The sequence below is a fragment of the Lepus europaeus genome, chromosome 20 (genome assembly GCF_033115175.1).
Source record: "Lepus europaeus isolate LE1 chromosome 20, mLepTim1.pri, whole genome shotgun sequence".
In the NCBI taxonomy this organism is placed as follows: domain Eukaryota; kingdom Metazoa; phylum Chordata; class Mammalia; order Lagomorpha; family Leporidae; genus Lepus; species Lepus europaeus.
The window spans coordinates 44,432,139-44,457,190 of NC_084846.1; the positions used below are offsets into that span (position 1 = coordinate 44,432,139).

Below are 25,052 nucleotides of genomic sequence, written 5' to 3' on the forward strand. Positions count from 1 at the left end.
TATGAATCCTGCAAGGGGCATAAATCAGAAGTTAGTAATAGGGCTCTTAAAAATATCTCAATATTTGCAAACTAAATCTCTCAAAATTTGGAAACTAAGTAACTCAGAGATCAAAGTAAAATTAAAAGGATTCCTTATAAATCATTTTGAAGGAGTGAAAAGCACAATAATGTAGTACTTGTGGGGTGTTGTTAAAGCAATACTTAGGGAGAAAATTATAGCACTAATTACTTACACTAGAAAAGAAGAAAAGTCTCAAATCAAAGACCTCAGCTTCCACCTTGAGAAACCACAAAAAGACAAAACTCAAAGGTAGTAGCAAAAAAAAAAAAAAATCAAAGTTCAAATTAATAAAATAGAAAGCAGAAGCACAATAGAGAAAATAAATGAAACCAAAAGCTGGTTATCTGAGAGGGTAAATGAAATTCATAAACTTTTAGTAAACTTATTGACATAAAAAAGAATTCACACACTGACAATATCAGGTATAACAGAAGTGACATCATTGGCAGATATTCTGGCTATTAAAAATAATAAGAAAATATTATGAGAAAATTTTTCCAATAAATTTGCTAACTTATATGAAAGATATACTGTTTTTGAAAAACACAAACAACTAAAATTCAATAAAGAAGGAATAGATTTAAAAAATATTTGTGTATCTATTTTAAAAATTAAATGTATAGCTAAAAATAACTCCAAGAGCAGATGGTTTTTCAAATTGATACATCCGGGGCCAGTGCCGTGGCTCACTTGGTTAATCCTCTGCCTGTGGAACCAGCATCCCATATGGGCGCTGGGTTCTAGTCCCGGTTGCTCCTCTTCTAGTCCAGCTCTTTGCTGTGGCCCGGGAGGGCAGTGGAGGATGGTCCAAGTGCTTGGGCCCCTGCACCCACATGGGAGACCAGGAGGAAGCACCTGGCTCCTGGCTTCGGATCGGCGTAGTTCTGGCCTTAACGGCCATTTGGGGAGTGAACCAATGGAAGGAAGACCTTTCTCTCTCTGTCTCTCTCTCTGTCTATAACTCTACCTGTCCAAAAAAAATAAAGTTAAAAAAGAAATTGATACCATCAAGCTTTTAGGGATAAAGTTATTCTATTTATGCACAAACTCTTCCAGAAAACTTAAGAAATATGAATGCTTTCAAATCGATTTTAAGAAACCAGAATTATCATAATATAAAAACCAGATAGATGTTATAAAAAAAGGAAACAACAGATCAATATCTCTCATGAAGATAGATGAAAAAATTTAAACAGCATTTTAACAAAGCAAATTCAGCAAATACAAAGTGTGTAATACAGCATGACCAAGTGGTGTTATCCTAGGAACGCAAGGTGATTGAACATATAAAAATGAATCAATATATTAACAAAGTTTAAAAATATGTATGATTGATTGAACAAGCACTGCAAGGTATTTCACAATATACCAACTCAGCAGCAAGAAAAAGAAGGGCATTTCTTATGTTTTAAGAAGTCGTATATAAAATACCTTGTAACAATGAAAGACTGAATATTTTCTTTCTAAATCAAGGAACAAAAGTACGTCCACTCTCATCACTTCTAGTGGACATTGCACTGATGAAGGTCTACTCAGTGCCAATCAGTCTGAGCAAAAATTGAATCCAGAGTAGAAAGGAAGAAATTAAACTGTATTTATTTGTAGATGGCATAATCATCTGTGTAGAAAGCACTTTGGAATCTACAAAAAAAAAAAAAAGCTATCATATCTAATAAGTGATGAGCAAAGTTATAAGATCAAGAGACAAAAAAAAAATTTCATTTCCATGTACCAGCAAAAACCATTTAGCAAAGCTAAATTAAAACTAACACATCTTATGGTAAAATAAAGCAATTAGATACTTAGCGGTAAAAATGACAAAAATTTCCATTGATGTCTACAGTGCAGACTACAAAATACAGCTGAGAAAAGTCTAAAATACTTCAGTGGATGATGTAAAAATTGAGATGGGTATGGTTCAAAAGACTCAATACACAGATATAAATTCTCCTCAAATTGATCTAGTGATTCAGTCTTGAACAAAATCTGAACAGGCTCTCATAAAGTAAATATTCACAAACTAATACTTACCTATATATGGAAACGCATATGACCTAGAATATCTAAAACAACTGTGAAGAAGAAGAAAGTTGGAATAATAACATTCAAGACCTATTATAAAGCTATACTAATCAAGCAAGTATTATATATCAATATAAAAACAGATCAATGTAACGGAATAAAAAATAATAAATAGACTCACACAGAGATGTAAAACTGAATTTTCCTAGAGATATGAGCAAAATTCAGATGCTATAGCAATACTATAGCATTATTGCTTAAATGACAATAAAAAAGAATTTCAATTCATGCTTCATATCAAATCAACAACTAAAGCAACTGTAAAATAATCATTTCAGGGCCTGTGCTATGGCATAGGAGGTTAAGCCTCTGTCTGCTGTGCTGGCATCCCATATTGGTGCCAGTTCAAGACCTGGTGCTCCAGTTCCAAACCAGCTCCCTGCTAACGCATCTGGGAAGGCAGCAGAGGATGGTCCAAGTGCTTGAGCCCCTCCCTGCACCTACGTGGGAAACCCAGAAGAAGCTCCAGGTTCCTGGCTTCAGCCTGGTCAAGTTTTGGCCATTAGGGCCTTTTGGGGAGTGAACCAGTGGATGGAAGATCTCGCTCTCTCTCCTTCTCTGTCTCCTCCTCTCTCTGTAACTCTGACTTTCAAATAAATAAAAAATAAATCTTTAAAACTTGACAATTTTGACCTAGATAGAAAATCTAAAATTATAAAATCTGTAGAAATAAGTAGAAAATGTCTGTGCAATTGAATTAGACAAAGCTTTTTAGATACCAGAAACATAATTCATGAAAGAAAAAACAGTAAATTGTACATTACTAAAATTTAAAGCTTTTGCTCTGTAGAAGTTACTTACAGAAACACAAATCACAGACCACAAGGCAACATCACACATCTGATAATGTGCTTGGAAATAGTGGGTACATCCTGGGTGGTTTCAAGAAGGGTAATGATATTTTCAGATTTACATCTGAGAAAAGTCATTCTAGTAAAACCTTGAACAAGAACACCTGAGTTTTTCGTGGTAATTTGGGAAGAAATGGATGAGAGGGATGAGAGCTTGTACCAAGGGGCATTGGTGATAGAAAGAACAAGTGAGACAGCCAAATCACAAGGGTTTGGTAACTGGATGTTTTAGTGAGAAGAGAACCCTACGCTCTGACTTGAACAGCTGAATAATCGAGGAACAATTCACTGGAGCAGGGAAGAAATGATGGGTTCAGCCTCCTTGCAGAACAGATCTGAATGCCCAAGATCATCCAGTGGGAACTACACAAACAGCTATATCTGTTCCTTCTTGGGTGTGTGACTGGTGAAAAAGAACTAGAAGTTATCCATAATCTTCATAGTTAAAAAGTGGATTCATTCACCATGGCTGTATAGAAGAAGAAAGCAATTGATCATTTAAGAAAGTTTCTTTTTTATTAGTAAAAAATTGGTAGAAATTGGCTGAAATCTCATCATTCATTTATAATAACCCTGTTAATGGAATTCTATTACATGTATTAGCATTAGTGAAGAGGGCATGATATACAAATACATAAACTTAATAAAAATGACATCATGTTATATGTTAAAGTATTTACTAACTTTTCATTTAGTTGACATTCTCAGAAGATAAAAATATTAAAACAAACTAAAAAAATCACTTAAGATAAACACTGCTTCAACCTCACGAAATACCATCATCTAAAATTCCTATAAGATTATAATATTTTAAAACAGCAATTTTTAATATATACAAATACAATTCAAAAGTTCAAATGAAGCTCATACACCTGCCTACATACCCAAACTTCCAAAACCAATTAGAAACTTACTATAAGTAAATTGGAATGCACAAAGGGAATTCAGATTAGTTTGACTGTGCTTCTGCATTTATCTAGAGCAAAGCACCTTGCTACTTATGTCAACATCTTTAAATACACTATGCCTAGGCTGGCGCCGTGGCTTAACAGGCTAATCCTCTGCCTTGCAGCGCCGGCACACCGGGTTCTAGTCCCGGTTGGGGCGCCGGATTCTATCCTGGTTGCCCCTCTTCCAGGCCAGCTCTCTGCTATGGCCCAGGAAGGCAGTGGAGGATGGTCCAAGTCCCTGGGCCCTGCACCCGCATGGGAGACCAGGAGAAGCACCTGGCTCCTGGCTTCGGATCAGCGCGGTGCGCCGGCCGCAGCGGCCATTGGAGGGTGAACCAACGGCAAAAAGGAAGACCTTTCTCTCTGTCTCTCTCTCTCACTGTCCACTCTGCCTGTCAAAAAAAAATTTTTTTAAATAAATAAATAAATACGCTATGCCTCTGGCTGATCTATCCTGCCACTGTGGTTCATTAATTTCACAGATATTTACTGGTAGTTAAGTTTGCTTTGTTTCTTAGTAGTTATAACGGCTGTTTACAAACAGAAAGGATGTGGAGGGTTGCACACATCAGTCTGCTACCACCACCTCCTAAAAGGTTGACTTAGAACCCTTGCACTCTCTCCTGAAGGGGAGAAGATTAACTGAGTCCCTATTTGTAAAGGGACTTGGTTGACAGTCCTTCAAGTTTTGGTTCATCTGCTGAAGGTGACAGACATCCCCCACCCACCACTGTTTCCTCACCACAGTGCACCCTGACCTGGCTCTGACCACAAGTGTTTTAGCAGTCCAGTTATTCAGAAGCATGGCAATTTGGTCATTTGCATCTAGGAGTAACACTATGGTGTGATCACCAAGAGCAAATATTTTTTTGATATCCAGATGTTCTATTGATTTCTATTTTCTTAATTGAAGCATCACTGCAAAGTCATAAAGGATGCAACCTTTGATTCAGAAAGACATGAGTTCAAATCTCAGCTCTATAACTTACTCTCTATGAATTTGCTTAACAAGATGGTCGCAACTGGAAACCATTATACTCAGTGAAATAAGCCAGTCCTAAAAAGACAGATATCGTATGTTCTCCCTGATCTGGGATAACTAATAAAGTACCTGAAATACAATGTATTGGAGTCAAATAGACATCTTTGAGAAGCAATGATTGTTTATAGCCCTTGACTGTTTCATTGAGGAGCAGTGTTTTGTTTTGTTTTGTCTTGTCTCTTTACTATTTGTTGAACTCTTTTGCTTAGGGTAGGGTTAACTGTATGATCATTAAGTTTACTAAAAAGAAGCTCATTGTAAAAATTAAGAGTGGGGGAGCCAACGCCATGGTGCAGTAGGTTAATCCTCTGTCTGTGGTGCCGGCATCCCATGTGGGCACCCAGTTCTAGTCCCGGTTGCTCCTCTTCCAGTCCAGCTCTCTGCTGTGGCCCAGGAAGGCAGTGGAAGATGGCCCAAGTCCTTGGGCCCCTGCACCGACATGGGAGACCAGGAGGAAACTCCTGGCTCCTGGCTTCAGATCGGTGTAGCTTCGGCCGTTGCAGCCATTTGGGGAGTGAACCAAGGGAAGGAAGACCTTTCTCTCTGTCTCTCTCTCTCACTGTATGTAACTCTACCTGTCAAATAAATAAAGAATATTAAAAAAAAAATAAGAGTGGGAATCCTAGAGGGAGGAGAAGGAAGGGTTGGAGCATGTGTTCCTAAAACGGTATAAAGGAAATATATAAACTTGTGTAACTTAAATAAAATCTATAAAAAAATTTAAAAACAGAATTTGCTTAATCCCACTTTATTTGCATTTCTTCCTGTGAGAAGTGGGGTAAATTATAAAATTATAAAACCTACCTCACATGTTGGTTGAGAATATTAACTTATCTAACGTATGTAAAACACTTGAGCACCCAGAAAACTTGCTAAGCATGTATTGATCACTCAATAAATACTTGTAACAGAATAATAACTTTGTGATAGTAACTCTGGCTAATGGCTGGTCTGAATTATAAATAGAAGGACAGAAAGGAGGCATGGAATAAAAGCTACAAAAGAGAAAGAATCATAAAGACATAATGACATGCCATTGCTTTCTTTACAATATCTGTTTAATTTCAAAGGAAGTGACATTTGATATTCTGAATTACCCAAATTACCATCAGTGTGGCTTTAAATCCCTTCCTAGCTTTCCCTTCAGTCTGACTGTGGAGATCCCAATAAAACCAAAAATCAAAAGAAGCAATGTACAGAAGTTGTCTTTCAGACCTATTATTCCTAAGAGACAAAAGTGCATAACTCTGGGCAAAAAAAAAAAAAAAAGACAGTGCCACAACATTGGACTGACACTTCCATCAACTGGGTCCCCAGTGCCCCAAACAAAAGAAGACTCCTTCAGTTCATCTCCTGCAGTCTCCTTCTGCATCCTTTCTTTTACCATCACCTTTTGCTTCTCTTTTCTCTTTTTTGCCACTAAGATTTCTTTTCTTAATTGTCATTTGGGGATTGATACAGCACTGTTTTAACAGAATTTGTAGCCTCTAATGCACACTTTCATGCTGACCCCATACTACTTCTAACTGCTGGAATTAGTTATTGTTGAGGATAAACTCAGGAGAAAGAGAACATGTTTGTCTATCATGAATGAAGTGTTTGGGAGTCCAGACTCTGATACTGATACAGACAGAGAGCCATGATCCTGATCTCACTGTCATGTTCAGACCTGATGAGTCAGCTTGCCGTGCTGCTGAGTAGCTGTGAGCATGAGAGATCCCAGCTGGGCCAGCACTAGTACTCTAGCTTCAAAATGAGGTACTGAATTACCCTTGGTATTTTTCAATATTTCCTTTTCCTTATATTTCCTTTTGCTGACATCCAGTTTGAAGGTGTCCAGCTGTATTGAGTGACTGAGAGTTGTCCTGTTCTGCTCCTCCTTGCCTACAAAACAGAGTATCATGCACATATCATCCAGAACTCACCACTTAGCCCTGAAGTTACTGTGGTCTGACCAAATGGGAGTACCCTAGCCCTGTGTCTTTCCTTGTCAGCAAAGAAGGCAATAGCTCAACCCTAGAAACAGATATTCTTTGTCTCTTGAGGGAAGTCAAGACCTTATCTTTCTTCTGATTCATTTCCCTTCAACCCTCAAGGGTTTGGTCAAGTTGAAAAGCCCATCACTGGGCCCCACAGCAGTTTGTAAGCATGCTTCCCTCCTCACATGAAACGTCTCACAGGGACTGTCCCAGGGCAGGAGCATCCCCAGTTGAACTGGTCCAGAAGTGGAGGTCACTTCAGGTTTCCACTCAGGAATGCCTCAGCTGAAGTACATCAGGGACAGAAGGATGTTGCTGTGGATTCGTTCTAAGAGGAGGAGCACTGTGGGGGCAAGAGGTATGTAGTCACCACACAGACCCTGGGAGCCGGGTGAAAGCAGGCCAGAGGTGAGCAGCCTGCAGACTCGTTTATTTCAGTTGGTACAGCAGCTTATATAGCCAAGGCAGCCAATCTGGTCAAGGGGCGGTTTATGCCCTAACCAATCACAGCCCATTGCCAGGCAGTTTCCAAAGCCATCCAATCACAGTCTGTTGCCAGGCAGGCTCCATTACCAGTGGCCATCTTGGCATGGCCTTCTCACTCCACCATAGAAGGAAGCATTCAGAAGCCCACTCTGCAGACTGGCCTGTGTCTTCCACCTCAGGACCCATGACTGGGGAGGGGTCAGAGGTGTAGGTCTAGTGAGCAGGATTCCTCTGAGACAATGAGACAATGGTACAGTTAATCACCCAGATACAGCACTTTGAGAGTGAAAGGACACATTATTAATAATTATGTTGAGAAAAGAGGGGTGATGGTCTGTTGTAGGCAAATCAGGTCTCTGAATGCCCTAGGTCTAGAAACTCTGAGCTGAGAGGAATTTGGAAGGGTAAAGGCAGCAAATCTGAGAAAGGAGCTGCTGAGACTAGCCCAGAGGTGGAGGCTCACAGAACTTCAAGGCCTCAGTGATCTCACTGCCCAGGTGAGTGTCTCTTACACACCCCTTTCTACCATCTGGAGCTGGGCAGTCTGTATTCTGTTGGAGACAAAATGAGTGAGTGCATTAAAAACACATAGCCCAAAGAGAGGCAATAGAACATAGAGGCTATCGGGCCTAAGACAGGCAGTAGCCAGGGTTTCTGTGACCCAGTGTTGGGCCAGAAATGCCAGCCCTACTTGGCCTCGTCCTGGAGTTGCTGTCCTTGTCCAAGAAATGGTAAATATTGTTTTGTACCTGTCCAGTTCAGTTGACACAAAAACATCCTTCTTCTTGGAGCATTGCACAGATGCCCCCTTGGGCAGTAGTTAGCATGTCTAACACCTGCGCCTTTTCTCAAGGACTGGGTTTAGTAACACTTGTGCAGCTGCCCTAGCCATGGCAGTCTCTCTCTGGGTGGAGACTGTGTTTTGTCCTCTCCCAAAGGTGGGGCTGTGTTTTGGCTTGCTCTTGAGAGCCTGATAAAGGAGCTTCACTGTTTCCCTATAGCAGTTCATCCAAGAAGTTCCAGAGCTTTCTTAAGGCTGTAGGACTAGGAATTTACCTGTATGCTCTCTGGCACCAGCATCTGTTCCCCAGAGGTGAGGATGGGACATGAATCATCTGCTTCCTGATAGACCAGGTGTGCTTTTCCTTGGACACCTGGTAGCTACTTCCTGTTAAAAAGTTAAGGCTACTTGGCCGGCGCTGCGGCTCACTAGGCTAATCCTCCGCCTTGCGGCACGGGCACACCGGGTTCTAGTCCCGGTCGGGGCGCCGAATTCTATCCCGGTTGCCCCTCTTCCAGGCCAGCTCTCTGCTGTGGCCAGGGAGTGCAGTGGAGGATGGCCCATGTGCTTGGGCCCTGCACCCCATGGGAGACCAGGAGAAGCACCTGGCTCCTGCCATCGGATCAGTGCGGTGCGCTGGCCACAGCACGCCAGCCACAGCGGCCATTGGAGGGTGAACCAACGGCAAAGGAAGACCTTTCTCTCTGTCTCTCTCTCTCACTGTCCACTCTGCCTGTCAAAAAAAAAAAAAAAAGTTAAGGCTACTAGTGAGATGTCCAAAATTGGAGTCTCAGACTAGGGAGCTGATCAGAAAATCATCTACATTTTAGATAATCTCTCTTCCCACTCCTCATTCACTCCATGCCCCAAGAGATTGATCCTTTAGGTCCTCTGCAAGGATCTGTCCAAATACTGGGGACTGTGTATGAATTCCTGTAGCTGCACTGTCCATTATTTGTTGCTTACATCCTCTTTGCAAGACAGGAAGTCAGGGGCCAAAACAGTTAGAACATTGGATTAAAAATTTTGCAGAATGTTTCTCTTTTGTCCCCCACCCACCTTCATAAATCCATTGCCATGAGAAAGGACATGCAACCCAGCATCTTAGGACAAGGATGAAAAGGAGCCAACCTAATGAAGGAGAAATCCAATCCCTATAGAGTAGGAATGGTTGTCTTCATGATCCGACATGCAGTCTCCTTAGAAGCAAAAGGAACAGACTGTGGGTGATGGAGACCTTGGAAAAGCTCCCGGCCAAACTACAGAAGGGCCTGGATCAGATTTCCTCATATGCTGTTTTGAACCAGCAGAGCCAAACTAGTAGAATGAAAGCTTTATTGAAAATGTAAATATTGGCCTTTCAGAGTTATATAATTACATAAATATTTCAATATTAAATTTCTTTGATACCTTGACAGTTTTTTAATCATACACTTCCTAAACAGTTTTCTAAAAATTGCATGTGTAGACAGACATGATCTTCTAGCTTAAGTCTTTTAGAATGACTGTATTATTTTACTCAATAAAGGTGTATCAAATTAGTACTAAACCTACAGTATAATTCTTCATGGTACAAAAATATGGTGAAGTGAGTACCAGTTACGCTACATTACACTATCAGTAACCACAAACTAGTTTCAGGGTCTTCATTAACTTTTATTAACTTAGGGTCCTACTTTGACAAACGCTTTTGTCATTTGTCAGTTGGAAACAGCTTTATAAAATCACTTCTGGAAATAATACCAACTAGTTATTTTCTTTTTTTAAAATTATATATTTGAAAGGCAGAGTTACAGAGAGGCAGAGACAAAGAGGTCTTCCATCTGCTGGTTCACTCCCCAAATGGCCACAACGGTCAGAGCTGTGCTGATCCAAAGCCAGGAGCCAGGAGCTTCTTCCAGGTCTCCCACATGGGTGCAGGGGCCAAAGACTTGGGCTATCTTCTACTGCTATCCTAGGCCATAGCAGAGAGCTGGATGGGAAGTGGAACAGCCGGGACTCGAACTGGTGCCCATTTGGTTTGCCAGCATAGCAAGCAGCAGCTTTACTTGCTATGCCACAGTGCTGGCCCTGTATTCTCAACACAGCTCACTTAAATTCTGATAAGTTAATATGAGCATATTTTTAATTAATTATGAAACTAGAAAGAAGATAAAAGAATCCTGACAAATGTCTATCAAACCCAATTCCCAAAAGAAAAAAGCAGTGAATAAAAAACAAAAAAGAAAACAATCAATGAATATAATAGTAAAGCTTTCCTTGCCCAAATACTAACACAGAGAACATGCAATTTAAAAGACTAACATTTTTAAATCACTAACTGGAAGTTAAGCTATAGGACTACATCAGGTCATGAATATAAATCCATTGCTCTTTCTTTAAGGTAGGATAATCAAACTAGATGAACAAGAAGCCAATGATTCTCAAAGGCATATGTGATAGCCATAATGAGTACAGATACATTCAGTTTTCTCCTCTTGTTGGACCAAGAGTCCAGCCCTCTGACAGGCAGGTGAAACAAAGTTCTTTGGAGTGAAAGCGGCGTGTGTCACTTCCACGTAGAGATCTTGGTGCTTGAACCTCCCAAATCTCTCTCGCTGTGGCAAACTCTGATGTGCTGTGTTAACCTGAAAGTAGCAAGGGATTGGAGTAGTGTCAAATTTAAGTCATTGCTTGAAAAAAACTCCCAAGAAGAACTTTGTGGAGAGAGAATAATTTGTTGTGCAAGTCACCGAGATGTTGCTGTTTGTTATACAGCATTCCTGAGCTTATCCTGACTGTCACTCAGTTGCCCACTAGGAAACCTATCTTTTCCCTCTTGTTAGAAATGGGATAAAATAAAAGTGATTCTAAGACTTTATTGTCATAAGTCTGCTCTCCTGTATATCTAGAGATCATTTCATAGTAACTGCATAGAGGCAAATCCAAGAAGGAAAAGTTTAATTGTTAACAAGCTGGGGGAGGGTACTGAGCCTAATGCTTAAGATGCTTGCATGAGGGGCTGGTGTTGGGATATAGTGGGTAAAGCTGCCTCATGTGGTGCTAGAAACCCAAATGGGTGCTTCCACTTCTCATCCTGCTCCCTGCCAGTGGCCTGGGAAAAGCAGTGGAAGACAGCTCAAGTGTTTGGTCCCCTGCCACTCATGTGGGAGACCCAGATACAGCTACCTGATCCTGACTTCAGCTTGGCCCAGACCCTGCTATTGCAATCACCTGGAGAGTGAACCAGTGGATGGAAGATCTCTGTCTCTCTCTTTCTGGGGAGAGTAAATCTGACTTTCAAGAAAATAAATAAATCTTCTTTAAAAGAAAGATTCATGTGGGCCACATCGAAGTGCATGGGTTTAATGACTGTCTCTGACTCCTGGTCCCAGGCTCCTATTAATGCAGTCTCCTGGTAAGCCACAGGGATAGCTCCAGGAGTGCATTCTTTTTCTTTCTTTCTTTCTTTTTTTTTTTTTTTTTTTTTTTTGACAGGTAGAGTTAGACAGTGAGAGAGAGAGAGAGAGAGAGACAGAGAAAAAGGTCTTCCTTCCACTGGCTCACCCCCCAAATGGATGCTACAGCTGGCGCGCTGCGCTGATCCGAAGGCAGGAGCCAGGTGCTTCTTCCTGGTCTCCCATGCAGGTGCAGGGCCCAAGCACTTGGGCCATCCTCCACTGCCTTCCCGGGCCACAGCAGAGAGCTGGCCTGGAAGAGGGGCAACCAGGACAGAATCTGGTGCCCCAACCTGGACTAGAACCTGGGGTGCCGGCACCACAGGCGGAGGATTAGCCTAGTGAGCCAAGGTGCCAGCCCCAGCAGTGCGTTCTTGACACCCACATGGGACGCGTGAATTGAGTTCCCAGCTTCTGGCTTTGGCCCAACCCAGTCTCAGCTGTTGCAGACATTTGAGGAGTTAGCCAGCAGATAGAAGCCCCATCCCCACCCCGTCTCTCTCTCTCTCTCTGTCCCTCTCTCTCTCTCTCTCTGCGTGTGTGTGTGTATATCCTCCTCCCTCACTCTCTCTTTCTCTCAAATAAATTTTAAAAATATTTTTTAAAACAATAGCATGTTGTTCATATCAAACTCAGCCATCTCTGTACACTCAAGGAAACAATCCTCCATGAGAAGTATAAACAGATGAAGATGAAAGATTAGAGCCACCCCCAAACCACCAGTATTACCACAGTGAGACTTAGAATATCAAGTATCAATGTGCATGAAATAATGTAAGGTGAAAATGGATTATAAAAATTTGCAAGGAACATGACACTAACTAAAGGATTGGTGGGAATTTTTCAGTAAACTTTTTAGAAATAGATATAATTATTTTACTATAGAGGAGGGTACCCTCAGTGGATTAGATAACTCAAGTAAGAATTAATAAACTGCAAGATAGAAATGAAGACATTTACCTTGTATGTAATGAGACAGATCAGAGATGGAAAATATGAAAAAGAGAAGTAAAGCACAAAGGATAATATTTCACCTGATGAAGAGAAAGAACCTAAAGAGACTGACCTCCAGGAAAAGATGAGACCTGTTCACACTGCAGGGAAGCCCATGGTCAACAATCTGCAGCCCTGTGACCAGAGCTTCTGATCGATGACACAGTGCTCTGCTGTCAGAATAAGCAGCTAGCCAAGGGTCCCTGGACTACAGCAGTTATCAAGTGTGAAAGACAAGAGTCCTCCAAAAAGAGAAGTAACAACAACTTGGGTAAGGCAGACTATGCAGGGAAAGGAATAGCTTACAAAATTATTATCATTATGAGAGAGGGAGGAAATTGTAGAATATCCTTGAAACAAGAACAGAACACTTTTTTTAAAAAAAAATGCTGATTTTTTTAAAAAAAAGATTTATTTTATTTATTTGAAAGACAGATTTTACAGAGAGAGGCAGAGAGAGAAAGAGAGGTCTTCCATGCACTGGTTCACTCCCCAGATGGCCGCAACGGCTGGAGCTGAGCCGATCCAAAGCCAGGAGCCAGGAGCTTCTTCCAGGTCTCCACTCTGGGTGCAGGGGCCCAGGGACTTGGGCCATCCCTCACTGCCTTCCCAGGCCATAGCAGAGAGCTAGATTGGAAGAGGAGCAGCCGGGACTAGAACCGGCACCCATGTGAGATGCCAGTGCTTCAGGCCAGGGCTTTAACTCGCTGCGCCACAGCACCAGCCACCAACATTTATTTACTTTAAATAAAATCAGATCCTATATCCCATACCTAAATGAGAAACTAATTCCAGCTGAATTAAAGTCTTAAAATATAGTGTATTTTAACTTTACAAGAAAATGTAGATATCTTTATTACTTCAAGCTAGGAAAGAGTTCAGTAAACATGATATAAAAGAGCAAAAATCAAAAGAAAATAAATAAATTCAACTATCTATATATTATGAATGTCTGTGAATGATAAACAGATATTAATAAACAGATATTAATCTGTTACATTATCACTAAACAAAAAGATCACAATTGAGCAAAAATATTTTAAATACATAAAACCAAAGTTAGATTAGTACCTAATATATACAAACAGCTTATATGAATCAATAAAAATAATGTAAAAATTGGAACAACATGCAGGAATTTCATATGGAAAAAGAAATATGAAAGAAAATTGAGTAATATGATGTTCAACTTTGTTAGTAATCTTCCAAAAGCAAGTTAAAATCATGAGATACCATTTTATACCCAGAGATTGTCAATTTCTTAAAAAATGGAAAACATTTTGTATTAATGAGCATGCAGAATATTGAGAATTCCTACTTGGTTGCTGATGGTGTAAGCTGGCTCAACTATTTCACAAAACAAATTGATATTTTCTCTTAAATTTGAAGATGAGAACACTGTGTGGCTTTGACATTCTACTCTTATCCATGGGTCCCAGAGAAACTCTTACATTTTGGTACCCCCCAAATGACGTGTACAAAGATGTCCATATCACTGTTATTTGTTACAATAAAAACTGAAACTAATATCTCTAAATATGGTCATACAATGGAATACTGTGCATGGTAAACTAGTTATAGCTGCACACATCTAAATGGGTAAAACTAGAAAACAAAAAGTTAAGACAACAAAACAGCTAACAGAGAAGACATAATTGTTTAATTCATACGAAAGTCAAAACTATAGGGAGCATAAGAATATCTTTGCTTTGAAAGTCATTCATATGAAGCAAAACCACACCAACAACAAATGATTCATAAATATGAACTTGATAACAGCAGGTCCTTAGCTGGGGAGTGAAGGGAACAGTGGCAGTGAGAGGCACAAAAGGGCATTCTAAACTATTGGTAATGTGCTATCGCTTAAACTTAGTTGTTTATTTGATTAATAAAATTGCTAAAAAATGTAAAGCATCATTACAGTAATGAAAATTTTCGAATTATTTATCACCTCCTAGAGGACATGTTCAGTTTGGTGCTTTTACACCTCTGTAATCTCAATTTCTGCCACTCTAGCATTTATGATTTTCCAAATACACTGGCTTTCTCTTAGTTCCCCAAATACTCCTAATGTTTCCTCCACCACAATGTTTTTTCTGTTATTCCTTCTTCCAAACCTTAGTAATAAGGATAAGGAAATTGTATTAAAAGGCCCCTTAGAACAAGGTCAAACTCAAGCAGAAGAAGCACTGTGGTTGATGTTTAATCATCATGTCCCACCTAATTCAACAAGTTTTAGAGCCAGGGCAAGTCCTGGGTATTTGGTCATGTGCCAATTGGAGCCAAGAAGCAGGTGGAGTCTCTTGCCATGTTTTTTGGCAGATTCCTGTGAGACTGAGAACAGCAAGGTTTTCTATTAAAAAAAAAAAAAGAAGCCATTCCAACAGGAAGATAAAACCCCACGCTTTGTCTCTCTAGAGTGTTTTCTGCTTAACTATAAAGCTCTGAGTGCAGCTATGTCCTCAGTCACGTGGTGGGAGACTTTTTGCTGGGCACTGTGAACAGCTCTGCACAAACCTTGATAAAAGTGGCCCAGGATCTTCCTTGAAGCACTGCAGGAATGGGGATGGATAAGTTAAAAAACAGAGATAAAACCTTTCAGTACTGTTACCTCTGGGTGTAACTGGGTGAGCAGGAGCAAGTGTGAACAGGCTTGTTAAAGTAGCCAAGCATGGAATAAATGCCATTCCACTCTAAATGCTTTCAGTGTTACTGGTCACTCATCACACACACACACACACACAGTTTCGTTGCATTTTTTTTCAGATGAGGTGACTTAATCATAGTCATTGTGGGACTGTTCTGAGGTCAGGGAACAGCAGATGTAAGATTTGAACAGCAGTCTGCCTGACTGCAGAGCTGATGCTCCGTGTACTCCATCAGGCTGTGGCAGGCGGACCTCTGAGTTTCAGCCTGGTCATCCATCAACAAAACAAAACACAGACAAAACAAAAAAACAATAATAGGATCACAACAAATGATACCTTCTATCTCTTTTATAAAAATTTCTCATCCTAGCAATGTCAGTGTTGGGATCAATGTTGTGTTCCTCAGCCTTTTCCATATTGTAGTGATGAACCCTGAAGACCTTGACCATGTCTTGATCCTACCCAGTTGCAGTTCAACCTCCAGATGCCTGTTCCTCAAGGCGTGTGAAGAAAATGCGGAATAAAATCCATAACCACATCTTGGTGGCTTCCCTTCAGTGTATGCCAGAGCTCTCACTGAAATGAGATTTAGAAACATGTGAGGTCAGGTGTATTAGTTCCCTATTGCTGTGTAACACATTACTACAGACAGCAAAAGCAACACATGTTCATTATTTCACAGTTTCTATGGGTAAGAATTCTGGGCACAGAATAGTTGGATTCTCTGCTTAGGATCTCACAGTGCTATAATCAAGGAGTTTTCTGGGCTTTGCTTTCAATTGGGAGCTCTACTGGGGGACTAATTTTCTTCCAAGATCACTCAGGTTGTTGGCCAAGTAATTTCCTTGCATTTGTAAAACTGCAAGTCCCCAGCTCCCTGGTGGTTGTTGGTTGAAGGCTTCCTTCAGCTCCACTAGGCTGATCTTTACCACGAGGACTTCCCCAGCACAGTTCATCACTTCATCAAACCAGCAATGAACGTCTCTAGACTCATTTATCTTTCCTCAGACTCCGTGTGTGAACGTGCAGCTGCTGCTGCCCAGTACCACGCGAATGATGTGCAAGCATTGCCCACAAGAATTTTTATAGAAGATTGGATGCATAAGTACCCCAAAATTAAATGCTCAATTAATAAGAAAGTGTTCTTGAGTTAGTTGTAATGATTTTATTACTTTGTAGCTATACTAAAACCCATAACTGGTCCAGTTTAAAATAATGCATCTTAAGTTATAAAATTCAAGTCAATAAAAACCCAAATTATTCATTAAGCCTACATGCAAAATAAAAAAAGATCAGATATGCCAAAATTTTGAAAATGTACTATTTATGCACCTTTTGTTGAAAAGCTACTAAAAAGCATACCTGGAGGAAAACAAAGTATTCAACCAGGAAGAAGAGAACATAAAATCTGGGAAACCCTGAAGACAGAAGACAGGTCCCAGGACAAGAGCTGTGCAGCAGACTCTGCATGGGAATGCAGTTGCAAATGCTGCCAAAGTCCCCCCACAGGGGTGACCTGAATACACCGCAGACCCTCAGCCAGCCATTTCTCGCAGCGCCACATGTGGCGATTCCAATGCCCAGAGCTTGCCTGGTGAAGGGGACACCCTTGCAAAGGGCTGACATGATTTAGAAAACCTTCAGAAAGCTGAGCTGGGAAATAAAACACAGAGATTTGGCCTTCTGCCTATAACCTTGGATCACTTGGGGATTGTAGTAAAAAGGATCCAGAACTTTACACAGTCAATAGCATGGCAATTTGGTAAAATGGGTTTTTTACTCTTAACCTTAGAAAACGATGCATATTTGTTCTTCAAAGAGAGTGAGAGATAAGACACGGCTGTTGTAAAAAATAGTGTCTTAAATGTTATTTTAAGTTATGCTAGAGTAGTGAATAGAGTTATAGATTTACATTTGAAACAGCTACATAGTTACTAGAAGAAAGAGTTAAGTAAGTGAGCTTAATGCATCCATTATAGGAAGAAAGAAAAAAGATAATATTTATAGATTATAACCAAAAAGCAGTGTTTTTGCTGCAGATATGTGTAGGCAACCAAAAATAAAATTGGGAAAAGAATTGGTTGTACAACAAAGTGAACATACTTAACACAAGCAAACTGTGCCCTTAAAAATCTTAAGATGGTGAATTTTACATTCTGCATATTTTATTTCAATTAAATATTTTTCACAAACCAAGATTGTTTGTAACTGGTTGACTCGAGGTTAAATATAAGTAGATTATAAGGTTGTTGTATTTTATTAAAAGCCTGTACTATTTTTATGTTTATTAGGCACATGCATATGGTATTTTGATAAATATACAACAAATCTTAGAACACAATTATGTGTCTCTTAACAGGGGCTATATATGCTAAGAGCTGTGTTGTTTTGTTATAGTGCAAACATAAAGTATTCTTACACAAACCTGGATGGCATAGGTCAGTCACTCTACCCGGCCTCCCGATGCCACGCAGTCAGTAAACCTGAGATGTACCAGGCTCTGTCAGCATAAGAGGGCAGACCATTTTATGGTAAACTTTTTAAAAAAGAACTAAAAGGAGTATACTCTGAAATAACAATAAAAAGTATGGTATGTCCAATAGATAAATCAGGAACATGGTTGTTTATTATCCAGTTTTATGATCTGTATGTAATAGTGCTAGACTTTTTTTTTTAAAGATTTTATTTATTTGTCGAGTAGAGTTACAATAAGAGGGAGAGACAGAGAGAGGTCTTCCACCTGCTGGTTCACTCCCTAAGTGGCTGCAAAGGCAGAAACTGAGCCAATCTGAAACCAGGAGCCAGGAGCTTCTTCTGGGTCTCCCACGCCAGTGCAAGGACCCAGGCACTAAGGCCATCTTCCTGCCTTCTCAGCCATAGCAGAGAGCTGGATCAGAAAAGGAGCAGCCAGGACACAAGCCAGCGACCATATGCAGAGGCTTAGCCTACTACGCTACAGGGCTGGCCCTAACACTGCTGGACTTTCACACAATTGGCAGCCCTGTAGGTTGGTTCACGCCAGCATCACCACAGACGTGTGAGTAATTTGTTGTGCTATGACTTTACAACAGCTGTGATTTCACTAGGCTATATGAACCTTTCAGCTCCATGATAATTTTTTGGGACCACCAATGTATATATGATCTGTTATTGGTTAAAATGCCAGTATGCAGCACGGACTGTACTTTCAGCTGCAAGTAGCAGAACTGCCAACTAACAGTGGTATGAAAAGAAATAATTAATGATCTCATGTAAAGAGAAGTCTGAGAGCACCTACACAATCCTGAACTCAGGGCCTTTCCATTTATCCATTCTACTCACCTGTTCCGGTTCTCGGCTTCCAATTCACACTGCTCTGCTCTGTGGTTCTGTGCCCAGGCTCCATAAGCACCTTTCCTTGGCTCAGTGTGAAACTTCTCAGTGATTGGCTGGAGGACAATGCAGGAAGAAGGGGCCCTCACGCAGGTTCTGTTGGACACTTTGTACATGGTGGCTTCTACTGTACATGGTGGCAGACAGGGCATAAGGCAACCTGTGGTGCTCACTCCACTCAGAGGGCAGATTTCCAGTGAATCCCACTGGGTCCCCAGTTTCCCTGTGGGTGTCAGCTGTCACAGCCAGCACATTGCCTGCCAGTTTCAATAGTCATCATAGATGATGGGTTTCCAGCAAGTTCCACCTACAGGTGAGCCAGCTTTCTGGTGTTTCAGCACTCACTCTCTGTAGCAACTGCCTTGCCTTCCTCTGAAGGATCCCAGAAAGTGATTTCCTGGTGAGATTTGCTAGCACCTTAGTGCTCAATTTCCAGTTTGCCACTTCAGTCTTGGGCCACCCCAGCCAACTCCTCCTTTGTCCAGAGGGCACTAACCACACTCTCCAATGAGCTCTGAATTTTGGCTGTTGGATCTTGGGTTCTCTTTCAGATCTATTCCCTCCTCAGGCACTCTGCCTGGGCTCTATGAGTCGTGGTCATTCTTGCATTCTGTAGCATTCTTCTTATCCTGTAGTAGCCAATTCCCTGTTTGGTTAAAATTCCTTCCCTGTCAAATTACTGTCTCCTGGCTGGATCCTGAATAATGGATACATGACCTGAATGCATGCCAGGACCTCCTCTCATAGTGGAAAGATAGCTGCTACCTGCCAAATACTACATACAGGCGAAATAATTTCTGGAGAAAGACATAGAGACATTTTCTCTTCTGAAATGCTCCCAGCTGATTCCCCTTCAAGCTTTATTACCCAGAATAGAGTCACATACAAGTGACGAGTGAAAGGAAACCTGAAAGCTGCCTCTGACCCTCAGAGGAGGTGGGGAAACAGCTGAGGGAGCCACTGTTGACAGGCAGGAGACACTGTCCATCACAAGTTCACAGCGCAACAGGAGCCAAGAGACACTCAGGGCAGTCTATGTGATCAAGCACTAGTGAGAAGTAAGAACATCTTAGACTTGAAGAATAGGTCATTGTCGGGGAAGGGGCAGAACTTGAACTGGAAAAAAAGATAAGCAGCATTTAGTAAGTAGAGAATAGGAGGTATAATATTGCACACCAAAATAAGTTGTATTAATCCATTTTCCCTACTATATTAAAGTACCATGGACTGGGAGCCTCAAGAACAGCAAGTTTATTTGTCACAGTCGTGCAGGTTGGAAAGTTCACAGTTGAGACCCTAGCAGGGTCTTACCTCTTGTGAGGACCCACTTCCTGGTTCGTAAGTACAGCCTTCTCAGTGTCCACACCCAGCGGAGGGCACAGGGAGGTTTCTGGACCTCTGTCGTGAGTCTGCAAATCCCATAACCTGATCACTAACTTGAAGGCCTCACCTCCTAATTCAGCCTTGCCTTCTTTCAGGGACCCCCAATTTCCATGTACAGTTTTTGTAGAGCCTCTCCTGCAGGTCTAGAGAGAGGGGAAATGTTCATCGCTCAACCAACAGAGCAAAACCAAAGCTGAAATATCCTTTCCACTTTATTAGACCCCTTGCAAATTTCTAGTCTTCTTATCCATGAATACTTGGGGATTGGGATGGATACCCATAGGAGCCTTTGGCCACCTTTTAGTAATTTCTGGAAGGGATATGTGCACTTATATGGGGCACTTGCCAACCCTATCTTCAGGTTGGAGACATTGATATAAATGTTAGATGACAGAAAATGTTCAATTAATGTCTTATTACATATGATGCACAGGTATGTTCCTGCTTATATACTCCAGTTCATTTTGAAAAAGGCTGTCTGCAGCTGCATATATCCATAAAATGCAGATTAACACAGGTAAAACCTAGAAAAAAGTACCCATCAAATACTGTAAAGCTATTGAAGATCCATCTAAAGGTTTGGGGCAGGAGACTGCCATGAAAGAAAGTGTGCCTTAGAAAGATTAAACTGGGGATGGAAGAGGGAGGAATGAGTGTAAAAGTTCAAGAAGCTGACCCATCAGCCTCTGCTACAGAAACCTGGACACACAGTAGAAAAGTACCTGGCCACAGGTGTGCAGGTGGAGGTATGGGAGAAGACAGTGTAGAACAATCTTGGGGATTCTGTATTGGAAATGCTTATGGGAAATGTCAGTGTTTTTGCTCTCCTGCTAAATCAAGGCACAGTGTGATCAGGAAAACACTTGAGAATTTGTCCTCTCTTCCAAGCATGGGTCTAAAATCTTCCTGCGTAGGCAGTTTCCTCCAAAATGTGTTCTATGGAGTTAGCAGAGTTGTGCATGTGAGAATCAATGGGCAGGCATCAGATAAGAGCAGCCCAACTGTGGGTGTTTGCTGAATGTACCTTAAGACTAGAGAGTGAGAGGGGCCAGCATTGTGGTGTAGCAAGTAAAGCTATCACCTGCAACACTAGTATCCCCTATAGGTGCTGATTTATGTCCCAGCTGCTCCACTTCCAATCCAGCTCCTTGCAGCCCTGACAGGAAGAGAGCACTGTACTGGATTTTAGAAAATAGCATAGCAAGGTCCTGCATTTAGCTAAGTGGTTCAGACACCAAGCAGGGCACCTGCATCCTGTATCAAAGGGCCTCACTCAAGTCTCAGCTCTGCTTCTTGCTAATGTACACCCTAGAAAGCAACAGATGATACCTCTGGGTATCATCTTGGGTACTTGGATCCCTGCCACCTAAGGGAGAGACACAGATGAAGTTCCAGACTCATGGCTTTGGCCTGGCTCAGCCCTGACTGCTGTGTCCATTTTGGGAGTGAATCATGGGATAGAAGATCTCTCTCTCTCTCTCACACTCTTAATTTCAAATCAAACTGAAAATAAACAAAACCTTAATTTTAAAAAACCCAGCATGACAGTGCCAACTTCCACGATAAAGCATCCTTTCAGTGTCTCAGAGCAGAACCAACCCCTCAGTGCTCCTGCTGGGGAAGCTGCTGACTCTCCAGTCCCGAGTCACCTGGACCACCTCCATTTGTGTCCTCAGAAGCAGTGAGAAGATGCTCAGGTCAGGTAGGGCACCACGCTGACTCTCTTATGGAGTCCAAGCTGGAGTCCAAGCACTCCAGAGAGTGCTGTGCGGTTCCCAGCCAGACTGCTTTCAAACAGTACCAGGCAAGTCCCCTGGAACTCTTCTCCACTCTTCTCTACAGCTGTGGAGACAGCTCCTTGGGTGCGATCCAGCCTGCTGAATCACTCGTTTCCTGTTCTTGATCTCAGAAATTTCTGTTTGATGTTGCTTTCCCAAAAACTATAATTTTTGGAGGAAACAATATTTTATATAATGCTGCTTTATGGGTTCAAGCACTTAAACCAGATCATTTTGAGGATGCCTTACCATTATAATCATTTTCCGACTAAAAGTTCTGGGTGCTGAGAATAACTCTGAAATGATCCACCCATGACGTGAGGCTGTTGGATGTCACAGGCAGGATTCCTGTTTCTGTTTACAACATAAAGTTGAAGACATTGCTCAACCTGTCAGTAACAAGTCAGAAGAAACTGCCATTTGTAAAAATGTCAGATGCATTTGCTGGTACGCGCCAAGGATCAGCTGTGTGGGTGTTTCCAAGTCTCCCATCTTATGAGAGCACCCTTCCTTTTCATGTTGAAATAAAAATGATTCTGTTCCTCTCCCTCATTGAGCTGACTCCATGCATTGCTCAGAAATTTCAGGGACTTTCCACTTCTCCTGGTTACTCAATGTCCTAACATCCTCCATTTAATTATCTTGCAGCTGGATTTTCACCTCTTACATCTCCTGCCTCTCTCCTCTCTGCATCAAACCAAATGTGGGAACATGATTCCTCTCTGATTTTCCAAAGATATCAATCACATGAGATGTCATTTTTAGAAATTTTACTGAAGAATGGGATGTGAGGAAGCACATGACTGAAAAACACCTAGTGGTGCATTGGAGGCCTCCTTGTTCTAGAAGTCTCCTGGCTATTTCCTCAAGAAAGAATCTCCCTTGCTCACCCCTGCCCTCTACCACCTTCCACACAGCTGGCCCCCGACTTGTTCATCTGTAAACTGTCTCCCTCTTTCCCTCCTAAGTTGCCTTGACGTCTTTAAATTCTCCTTATGTTATAGGGCAGGTTAGTTTAATTTTCTTAATCTCACTCTTACTCCATCCAGAGCAAGGCCTGGGGTCTGTTTCTCCACTGCAGTTTCCACAACCATCAGTCATGCTGCCAGCCAAACCTTGTTTCCCAGTCCCATCTACTACATTAATATTTAAATCCTTAAATTTAAAAAGTTGTGTAGATCCTGTAATGTATCTATTCTCATCAGGAATCAGAAACAGAGTTGTAGGCACCTGGCACAGCAGTTAAGATGCAGCTTGAGACACTCACATCCCATATTGGAGTGCCTGGGTGAGATTCCAGCTCTGCTTTTGATTACAACTTCCTGCTTAAGTGCACCCTGGGAGGCAGCAGGCGATGGAGCAAGTCCTTACTTCAGGGCCACCCGCAGGAGCCAGTTAGACTGAATTCCTGGCTGCTGGCTTCGGCCTCTAACCACCCCATTTCTGGAAAAATATTTGGAGAGTGAACTAGAAGATGGAACAGCCCCAACCCTCTCAGTGTGTGTGTGTCTGTCTGTGTCACTCTGTCTCTTTCTTTCTGCCTTTCAAATAAACTGAACAAAGAAAAAAATGAAAAGAAACAATTAAAACAAAAAGAAATCAGAAACAGAAGGACTCAGTTTCCAAGCTTACCAGTAGCATGGCCCAACTCTTGGGACCCTACACCCACGTGGGAGATCTGGAGGAGGCTCCTGGCTTCTGGCTTCGGATCAACACAGGACCAGCACGGCTCCAGCCATTGTGGCCAGTTGGAGAGTGAATCAGCAGATGGAAGACCTCTCTTTGCCCCTCCTTCTCTCTCTGTATAACTCTGTCTTGCAAATGAATAAATAAATCTTAAAAAAAAAAAAGTAAATATGTCTCCTGAAGTTAAGATAATGTTAGATGTAGACAAAAAAAAAAAAAAAACTTAAAAAAAAAAAAGTGGGTTTGGGGGTAGAATTAGGCCTAACAGTTAAACATGTTGGGACCCCTGCATCTCAGAATACCTAGGTTCACGTCCTGGCTCTGCTCCCAATTCCAGCTTCCGGCCAATGAGCACACTGAGAGGCAGCAGGTGATGATTCAAGTGGTTGGGTCTTTTGCCACCATGTGGGAGTTCCAGATTAAATTCCTGCCTCCTGCCTTTGGCCTAGCTCAGCCCCGGCTTGGATCTGTAGATGGGTATTTGTTTTTCTCTCTCTCTGTCTCTCTCTCTCTCTCCCCCCCCTCTCTCCTTTCCTCTCTTTTTCTCAAATAAAATTAAAAATAAAAAGGAAGATTTAGAGAGAGGCCATGGGGCCCTGGAGAGCTGCAATCCATATCCCGCCCCAGAGTGTGCCCAGCTGTGCTTCCTGTTTTCCCACATTGCCCAAAAGTCCATCTTTCACTTAAGATTTCCATCTGCTCCCTGGGGAAAACCTAGAAAGTCTGAGAAACTTAAAAAAAATACTTATTTGTTTGTTTGTTTAAAAGACAGAGTGACAGACAGAAGTGGAAAGACAGAGAGAGAGAGATCTTCTATCTGCTGGTTCACTCCACAAATGGCTACAACAGCCAGGAGTAGACCAGGCCAAAACCAGGAGAAAGGAACTACCTCCTGGTTTCCCGCATGGGTGGCAGGAGTCCAAGTCTTGGGGAATCATCCAATGCCTTCCCAGGCTCATTAGCAGGAAACTGGATTGGAAGCAGAGCAGCTGGAACTTGAACCAGTCCTCTGACATTGGATGCCAGTGTAGCAAGTAACAACCCACTGCACCACCATACTGGTCCCTCTCTGTGGAACTTTGGAAGCATAGAGAAGATACTGCCATACAATCAGTGTGATTTAATGACTTTCTTGGAAAAATGGTGACTCCAGTTGTGGAGCTGGAGAAAGCCTGCATACTGTTCTGTGCTTAGAGGGGTGATAGCTGTCCAAGGGAATTTAGAATGCCAGGGCATGTGGATGTGATTTGGGACTGTGAGTTGGCTTCTCAGACAATTTTTCTAATGAATTCTTTCTTTCTTTTAATGTATTTGACATTTAAAGAGGCATCAAACTTTTATTACACATGAATCTAAAATACATATGACACTAAAAGTTAGACAAGTACTTTCTGAATTTCTGGTCTTTTGCCTGCCAAAATGAACAAAGGTAATATGGAATTTTAGTCTTGAAGAAATCGTGGAGATTTCCTCACAAATGAAAACCTGTGGCACTTGAATTCCATAATAAACCTCATGTCC

At 41.6% G+C, this 25,052-nt stretch overlaps 2 long non-coding RNA genes across 5 annotated transcripts in view; one reads left to right on the top strand and one right to left on the bottom strand.

The window, feature by feature from the left end:
* LOC133750085 (uncharacterized) overlaps positions 1–25,052 on the top strand; it is a 469,371-nt gene that overhangs the window by 415,570 nt on the left and 28,749 nt on the right. The gene's annotated exons all lie outside the window — the stretch shown is intronic.
* The window catches only part of LOC133750084 (uncharacterized), a 49,723-nt gene continuing 35,173 nt past the window's right edge, over positions 10,503–25,052 (bottom strand). Inside the window, exons 4-7 of one of the 4 annotated variants that reach the window (XR_009864638.1) lie at positions 23,478–23,655; positions 18,634–19,800; positions 15,649–15,888; positions 10,503–10,861 (exon numbers count right to left, since the gene is read on the bottom strand). This is a non-coding gene — a long non-coding RNA (uncharacterized LOC133750084). Of the gene's footprint in view, positions 10,862–15,648; positions 15,889–18,633; positions 19,801–23,477; positions 23,681–25,052 lie in introns of all 4 variants that reach the window. The other 3 variants (XR_009864636.1, XR_009864637.1, XR_009864639.1) reach the window with 3 other exon arrangements.